Source organism: Temnothorax nylanderi, unplaced genomic scaffold (assembly GCF_030848795.1).
Source record: "Temnothorax nylanderi isolate EJ_2023f unplaced genomic scaffold, tnyl_v1.0 TNYL_tig0136_pilon, whole genome shotgun sequence".
Taxonomy (NCBI): Eukaryota; Metazoa; Arthropoda; class Insecta; order Hymenoptera; family Formicidae; genus Temnothorax; species Temnothorax nylanderi.
Window position 1 is genome coordinate 217765 of NW_027249198.1, and position 9211 is coordinate 226975.

At 41.0% G+C, this 9211-nt stretch overlaps 1 long non-coding RNA gene across 1 annotated transcript; it reads right to left on the reverse strand.

Annotated features, from left to right (window-relative positions):
• Positions 1-330: 330 nt before the first annotated feature.
• Positions 331-1093, reverse strand: LOC139777007 (uncharacterized). Its single transcript, XR_011719247.1, has 3 exons — positions 846-1093; positions 501-664; positions 331-437 (listed from the first exon to the last, which is right to left on the reverse strand). It is a non-coding gene; the product is annotated as an uncharacterized lncRNA (long non-coding RNA).
• Positions 1094-9211: the final 8118 nt, after the last annotated feature.

A 9211-nucleotide genomic window follows, 5' to 3' on the forward strand; every position in this document is an offset into this window, starting at 1 on the left:
AAAATGGATAGGTATAAAATTAAAGATTTGGCACAACTGATTGGTTTCTTAGTATCTTGTTGCCCACTTGTTCAATATGGTTCGGCACATATAAAGGATGGGAAGAGAGAAATATAGCTTTAATAAATTCGGACCCCGAGAAATATTATTGACTGCACCTTTAAAAAAGAATGACGCTGGGGGAGCGGGAGAGCACGGATAGCGAACGTCTTTAGTTTAACTTTAGAGTTTATGGCGCCCTCGGCATAGAGTCAAGGAGTACTACATTTTATCTTTCGTTCGTTTAATCTTTAATCATTTGACTATTCGCTGCATCACGATGCAAATGTACGACGCGATAGCGAGATTAAAGTCGCGTTTGCGGCAACGTGAGGTCTGTTGACTGCAGTATTTTTAGTCAAATTACAGCCTAGCCGCCACTGGAATTAAATCTCGTTCTGCAAGAACGGCTGACGATCAGAAACGATTCAGCACTTTCATTCATTTCTACATGACGTTACCTTATTGCCGGTCACGCGCTCGCATATTAATTGCTACGAGAAAGCGCATTGCTTCATGTTGACCAGTGTTAATTTATAAGCTTCCGCCGTCCGACTCGCAAATGGATTTTGGATGATTAATTTATAAGCTTCCACCGTTCGATTTCCATTCGAGACTATATTATCTGAAATCAAAATGTATCGTCGCAACGAGTATACATAATAAAGTGTCCGCATTAAAATTTTCTAATATACGTGTTATTACGAGCTTGGCGACGCAAAACTGGATTTTTAAGTATAAAAAAGTCCAGTTGACAGAATAAACGTTAAAAACAAACGTATTAGCTTACTAACACTTCTACTAACGTATAGCGATCAGCGTGACAATATGACGTTATTCGCGACTCGATCACAGGCAGTCGCGATAACGTACGTCCTGGATGAAATCACGGCGTTATGAAATCGTCGGCGCAGTACTCGTCGATGTCCATCGATCGATACTTTTTTTTTTCCTTGCACCCGACCCGCTGCCGCGCGATCGGATTCCGCCTCCGTGAGTCATTCACACACACGGTTTTCAGACACGTGACACGCGGTCGGTCGTCATTGATGCCTCGTCGCATATGCAAAAACGTATTATCGCTTACGCTGCCGCGTTGCGTAAGCGAGAATCGCGAACCTCGGGCTCGTCACGTTCCTGAAGGTGAAAGAGAGAACGCACTAATTGAAATCTGTGCCTCGTACACGTGACCGGAGCTGACGTCTACGATTTCGCGAAACGCGAGTTGCGCCGCACGGACGCGTTTCGATAGAATCTGCGTAGTTTTCTCCGATAAGAGGCGAGAGATGCTTTCGGCCGAGTCTAACTTGAACCGCTTCAAGAAGTTACACTGGATGTATCACATTTTCGGACGAAGCATATATATTAATCTTTCGTAGCCGACGTAATGCGGTCGAAAATATTCGCTAATTATAATTGAACTGATCGCGTTTGTATAATTTATGGGCGCGCTAAAAATCGCCGAATCTGAAAAGATATAAATTTGATGGAACAAATTAGGTCGCCGGTTTTTTAATTACGAGATTAAAACTGGAGTCAGAAGAATCGGAGACAAGATAAACATCTTTTCTTAACAAAGCTCGAGTATATTATCGACGTTATGTCAGCGTTATATAATGCGAAGCCGTTTCTTTGCTGCGACATTAAAAACACGAAATTCTATTGTATCACAGACTGTACTATCTTTAGCTCTCGTTCGTTATCGCGATGGAATTCGATCTGAATTGAGAGAGATCATTGGGAGTCGACCCCGGCGAGGCGATTGCGCCAGCAGCGGTTGCTACATTACGAAATTGTATAATTTCTAGTTGTCGTCGTTCGTAATCGTAGTGCAAACACTGCAAACAGTAGAAAATGTAAACGCGAAAAATGACGCACGACGTTCGACTTTTTGTGTCGCGAATGCGTTGGAAATGAGTGCCACGCAAGCTTTAATATTAATACTTTTCAGATAGCTGCATGCTGTTAAAAAACTAACAGTTTAAGTGGACCGCAAAAAATTCTAGAATTAAGTTTAAACATTGTAGAATATATTCTTATTATAAAAAATTTAACTTTTGAGTGGCATCATGTTCAAAAAAATCCTTTAAAAAATGTTCAAAAAAGAGGTGTGACAACCGAGGATTAATACTACGTTGTCTACTCAGAAATTTTTGTATGGCTTACTGCGTACTGTAGAATTATTAAAAATACGTGATAATAAAATATTATGTAATATGATTAGATATGTCTTTAGTCTCATAGGTATTATAAATTGTGTTCTGTTTATTTAAATACATTGTTTTCTTTATGTCATTCAAATTTTTATATTAAATTATATTAAATAATTCAAATTGTATTTAATTTTATATTAATTTTTGCAAGCGTTTTGATACTAGAACTACCAAAGAGGTTAAAATGACTTGTTTGATATTTTTTAAAAATAATTATTATTTTTTTAAACTTCATAATTTTTGAAATTTTCTCTGACTTTCATTAAAATGTACAAATAATTAATTTTATAAATATATTTTTTTTTTAATTTTGATTTCTTCGATAGAAATAGGTATAGATTAATCTTCGGTAGTTCTAGTGTTAAAGAGTTTCAATAGAGCTAGCACTAGGGCACCACTGCACTGGAAAATCAAGCGCCGGTCACGGATGATTACCGTGGCAGTTATCGTATCAATAGCTTCTTTTCTTCGCTCGTCAGTCTCGCGTCGCATCGACGACGTTCGAGACTGATTTCTTTGTTCTAATCTCTTCCGGATTCTCTTTTCGTCGTAGAACATTGTTGACAAAGGCGGGATTGAGAGCGGGTCGACCGTGTGTGTGTGTGTTTTCGAAACAGTCGCTGATAAACCATCCGCGCCCGGCTACCCGACGCTAACGCTTTTTGACGTAAGAGGGTCATTGAACGTGGGCAGCTTCGTAACGCGCATTGCAGCGATGAACTTTAGACTCCGGCGCTCTCGTGCTCGAGAGGAGGCCCATTGTCGTTGCATAACCCACCGCCGCGGAGTCATCGCGCGCGACGGAAATTGAAGACAACGATGAAATGTGTTATCACCCGCTCCCTCCCCTCTTTCGCCAGCCTTCGCAAATAACGGCGAGTCGATAACGCTCCCGTGAGGAGCTAATCGATGTATCGGCGCAAGATGCAGCTGGATCTCCTACGATTTCGCGTCTTTTGTGTTTTTAAACTTCGTAGGTATTTACAATTGAAATGAATCTTCTCGCGTGATAGTTTCGAAATTCGGATTCCAATTGATTCAAAATTTGACGCGCGACTCTCGCTCAAACAGATCTCGGTGTTATTTTATTACTTACGAATTTAAATGTATCTCGAGGGTTAACTCTCCATCTGTACGTTTTTTTGTGCATCGTTGGAGTGTATATGTGGGTCTGTCACGTTTGACGCTATTTTTCCTTATCTTATTTAGTATTTAGTATTTAGAAAAATCTGAAAAAATTCACAAAACATCTGTCTACATTGTAGTTGAAGATTTTATATAGTCATTTTGATAATCATCGTTTATTTAATATTTTCTGGCACGGTTTGCAAGTTTTACAGATACGAGCAGATTTCAATGGCTCGAACGCCCACGTAGGTATACAGGATGGTTAATTCGGTGAATATTTCTATTCGTGCGATTCGTGGCGACGAATTCGAGGTGCGTTCGCGCGACCGCGTTATCGAAAGACACGTATTGACCTAAAGAAGAGAGAAAAAGAGTGAGATACGCCGTGCGTCTAAATATAAGCGTAAGTGTGGGCTTTTATCGCAGCGGTGAATTTTATTTCCGTCGTAAAATCAATCTACGAGAAGGGCGAACGCGCGATATAATTAGCTGCGGTGGAAAAAAATGGCCGTCAAATGGGGCGGTTAATGCGCCCTTCGGTCAAAATAAATGCTGCGTTCATCTTGCGGTGGAGATCGATCGCGCTTTATTTTCAGGACGAATCTTCCCCCCCGTCTTTACGTACGCAACTAACGTCGAAAAGATGTCCAGGGTGGAATGATGCTTTCGAAAGTCGCGAATCAATTCAGGCATACATAAGAAACTGTATTTCTTGATTCTGCAGGTTTTCAACGAAAGTAATTATAAAAAAATAATAAAAAAAAGAAAATAGAAGTACACGGAGAGAATTTTCTCTTAAAATTTACCCTGAAATCATGGTAGTTGTGGGACAACATGTACCACCAAGAATTTTATGCGAGCTATTCTGATTAATATCTACCATGATAAAAAATATTAATATCTATTACATTAAAATATAAAATATGTTTGATTAATTTTACTAAAATATATCTAGGAAATTTTAATAATTTTTCAAAATTTACCAATCTGCTTGGTAATTTTTATCACGTTGTTTGTAAAATGTTTTTTATATATTTCAAAAATTCCTTGGTTGCCAAGTTGTCCCAAGTTTGTAGCGAATTTAAGGGTAAAATATAACAAAAAATTCTCTCCGTGTGTAGGAAAAAGGTTGATGTAAAATGATGCAAAGATTTTTTAAACTTTAAACAGCCTGATAATTATATGCGTATCGCGAGATTTCATATGTTTTCTTTCTTGCGTTCGTATAATTTTCTTTCTTTGATGCTGCAGATTTTGTGTAACGAAACGTAATTATTTAAAAGACAATGGAAAATATTAATATAAAATTAGCGAAGATTTTTTTAAAGAGCAATTTATGCATATCGAACGATTTCGCACGTTTCCTTCCTCATGTCTATATAACGTATCTTAGACTATAATTACATCCTTTGTTTCGGAATGCAGCTGCGTCAAATACGTGCTTTGGTCCGCGTGCCAAAAACGCAGGCCTTTGTGCGGACTTTGACAAACGCGTGAAGGCTGAACGAATATTTTTCGCTTTTTTCCTGCAAATGTTGATTCATTTGTGTCCCAAGATATCTTTGAGATTACATCAGCCGCGTATATCAATACTCTCGTTTTTTCAGCATTGCCTTATTGCATTCCATGACGTGTGCTTCCAGTTTAATCGAAGTTTGGCAGAAGTTCAGTTCGAAAGTCCCTCGCGAAAAATATTCATAGAACGAGAATCATATCTAGAATAAAAAAAAACATACAGAAATACGAAGATGATCGCACGCTATTTTATGCTATATAGATAAAAAAAAAACTCGCATTTTCCAATTCTTTTTTCAGCCCGTGACAAGTTCGCGGTGGCAAGTGTATTATTTGTTGCGCAACGCTGTGCAATCGGGCGAGCTACGTTGTGAGATTTAAAGTAATTCTTTGTTTTTTAAATTCGAGAACGTCAAGACGATTATAATGTGTTTCCAAATTTTTGATTCGACGTTCTCGAGAAAGGGGATCTGGCTTCTGTTGCGCTATTTAAACCCTCTAAGCGAGATACATTTTTTCTTTCCATAGAATCGGCATTGTTCTCCTCCTTCGATCTGGGAATATTCCTTCACGCTTTCGCCGCTCGGCGCTTCTCGTGGCCGGCAATCGCGAATCGCGAAGGCGTTTCCGAGTAACGATTCGCAATTAACCGCGGGGACGAGCGTCATCGAGCGAGATATCGCCGACCTTGCGGCGTCGGCTCCGCGAAATATCGCGAGTAGGCGAGCGTTGAACTTTCGTCGATCGCGGCTTAAAACGGCGAATAATCGCGTGTCGCGCCTTTCGGCCCACGAAGACGACGATGCCGGCAGCCGGGAGTCCCTCCCCTCCTCTTCCCCGCCCTCCTAATCGATTCGCCGCCGCTCGGTGCATCTCGCGATAACAGTTGCGTCACGTTGCGCAATCATTGTTTACGCCCGCCGTTAGCAATAATCGGCCGTCTTGCCTGCTCGAGGCGAGAGAGCTCGTTTTATAAATATAGAGATTTCCATGCGCGGCCGCGTTTCTAGACCATCCGAGGCGCGTCGTTCTCTCTCAAGGCGCCTCGTAATAACGGAAAGTTAATACTCGGTACGTTAGCGATTTGGATACGCGAAACGTATATCTCGCTCTAGTTTCTTGGATACAAAGGATCAATCGATCGAAGCAGAGACACATGAGATAGATCGAGAGATATATGAAAGATGATCGATATTTTTCCTTTGTCTTCTGTATTTTCTTTTATCGATTATTGGAAGTATTTTCTCTCTCTCTCTCGCTGTGCCGCGGAAGCCTGTTGTGTCGAAACCGCAGGTGCACGAACAGCACATTCGGATTCACAGCACGGCACATATGCACTTCTGAGTTTGCATTCCTTACGATTCATTGTCTCGTACCATTGTTTGACACTTTGCGGCGCGATGCCGGACGCGGTTCGACGACCGACGATCGCCGCGCATCCTCTTATCAAAACACGGTCGAGTATTTTCGCAGCGCGGTGCAGTCTAGACTTTTATTAAATAAACATGGTTGTCGCTGGCTGCCGTTGCGAGACAAACTGCGCAGAAATTGTTGAACACGCGTGAACACGAGTTACTAAATTAGGTGACGTGTTTCGACTCCTATTATTATAATTATTTACATTGTTAATTTAGGATTCTCAACATTAACTTCCTAATACAAATATTATTGTTCCATGTAGATTGTATTAAACATTTTTTTTCTGGAGAGAAAACGGAAAACAAAAATCTTGAAGTATAATATGTAAAAAGGTATTGACGGTTTCTACAAATTAAGATGTTGGCCGATTAAAACGTTAATTGATATTATTATCTCTTTTAATTTGTTAGACGATCTAATCTCGGAAATGTATCGACACGCCTCTTTAAATTGATTTTCATTCGACAATAACACTGTTAACACGATCGATAATCGAGGAGGAAAAACGTGCGATCTCCGTTCGTAACGATGCACTCGCGAAACGAGCGGCACTTATCGCACGTTTACTCAACCGGTGGATTCCTAATTAGAATCGCTCGCTCGGAATAGTATCTCGCCAATTAACGAGTTAGTAATAAATCACCGCTTTTGCCTAGCGCTGAATTACGTAAGCGCGCGTGCGCGCGATTAACATACTAACTGCACTTTGCGCGTGAGGATGCATATGTGTATGTTTGCCTGGTTGGCGCGTTGCGTCCTATGGTCTTCTTCGCATTTTCCGATCCCTTGCTTGATGTAATCGCCGTAATTATTGCCGTAATTCCTCGAAAACATATCGATTATAATATAAAGCAGACGGTTCTTACATCTTTATTGATTAAGTTCTCCGAAATTTCTTTATTCTTTAAGTAGCAATTTACTTTTCAAATTGCTTATTCTTTGAATTTTCAAGAAGTATGAATTCTTCGCAAACATTTAATCAGTTTCTCTCGCATATTTACGTCTTAATTACGTTAAACTTTATCTGCGCAAAAAATACGAGGAGCGATGCAGCTGGAGAGGACACGCCTGCGGCTTACTCGTTTCTGCCTTCGCATTCGATTGGCAAACAGCTCAAATCAACGGCGGCGTTATCAATGTCGCGCGATAAGATGAGCCGCAAATATATAGAATGCACGCGCAGATGCAAACGGTGCGCGCGTTAATTCGGTGCGTCGTCGAGGTGAACGACGAACATCATTTCGATCGTCTTGCCGAGATAGATCCGCGATCAGCGGATCTCCTCTCTCGACAAAACGTAGCTTCTCGGTGCTTCCGACGAGATTCCCTCGAGATACAAAGCTCTCCCGCACGAAACGCATTTTTCCGCCCGATCGCGTTGCGTTCCGTGCCGTGAGATGGACGCGAAATGTCGCGACATTCCCGGCAGCGAATGGCTATATTTAAATCCCACGGTATTATGCATACGGTTACATCATGCCTCCTCTCCCCTTCCTCTTTCGATTAAAATAGCAAATTTGCCCGACGTGTGATGGAGTCGCGTAGCTTCGATGATAACGGACGATCTGCGCGGGCTGGCCGCGACCGCACAGCTGCATTGTAACCACGATAAGGAGGCCCGTTATCAATTCCTGACGGCGACGACTGCAAATATGTTTGCGCGACGCTCGAACGCGCTGCGCCGCGCGGCCGTGCATCGTCGTCATCGGTTCCTCGCCTTGTTATTCGGGCACGTGCATCACGCTTCCACCTCGCTGACTTTGGACTTTGCGTTGCATTGTTGCGATGAGATGATAGCTGGTGCATTTTGTCAGCGCTCAGCCATCGGAATTTTTACCATCTCTATATTGTAAATAAAAAGAGTTTAACTTAATTAAAATTTAAATTACAATTAATTTAAAAAATTAAAAGAAACTTAAATTTAATTAGAATTTCAATAAATTGAATTAAAATTTAGTTTGGTTAAAGATGATCAATTTAAGTTTCCACCAATTTGTCAACTGTGTCCGTCTTGCGTCCCGCAAGAACGATTTACGATTGGCAGGTAGATAAACATGAATCTATATATATAAATCTAAAACCGTCTATCTGAAATTTTTCACGTCGATTTGTCTTCGAGTCGTCCGAGTGATATTAGTTGGATTTAGGTCACGTGAAAAGACCAAGTTGTACTATTGTAATGCGCGAGAGTCTTACTTATCGCGTGTGTTTACAAAGTTATTGCAGCGGTTCGCGGTGAACCGTACAGTCCCCTGGTAGATAAAAAGGCAAAGAGATTAATTGAAAAATCATCGCCGATGCTCACAACGGCTGCGATTGTTCGATGCACTTGCGGTCGTACCGCGAGCTACGATTATGTAACGAGCAAACGATGTAAATATCAAGCGAGCAATAAACAGCGATATTTTTTTTATTTTACGTTACTTTGAAAGTTTAACTGTTGTTTGTTAATATGAGTTAGAATAAATTCCTCACAGTTAATCGTCCGATTAATCGCAAAAAATCGTACGCGCTGAGTTCGGGAATCTGGCGCGTTCTCGACGCGATAATAAATCGCGTCGACTGACTAAAAGCAATAGCGAATCGATTTTGAGGGAATTACGAGCGTATAAATACAGCCACGGATATATTGCAGTTCTGTCGCTCGAAATATCGGAATTGGAGAGAGAAAGAAAGGAACATCTGCGTCGCAATAAAGCGTCGGCACGAGGCATTAATCTTCGTAGCGAGCAATTGCACTTTAGTTTTCTTCTAATCGGTTCCCTCGGTGTTCAAAGTCTTCCACTCATTCTTTACATTAATAGCGCTCGATGCGCTTGATATACCAGATAACACTTTGTGCTCTCTGTACTCATATGATTCCCCTAAGAAGATCGCGTTAGAAACGCGACAACGTG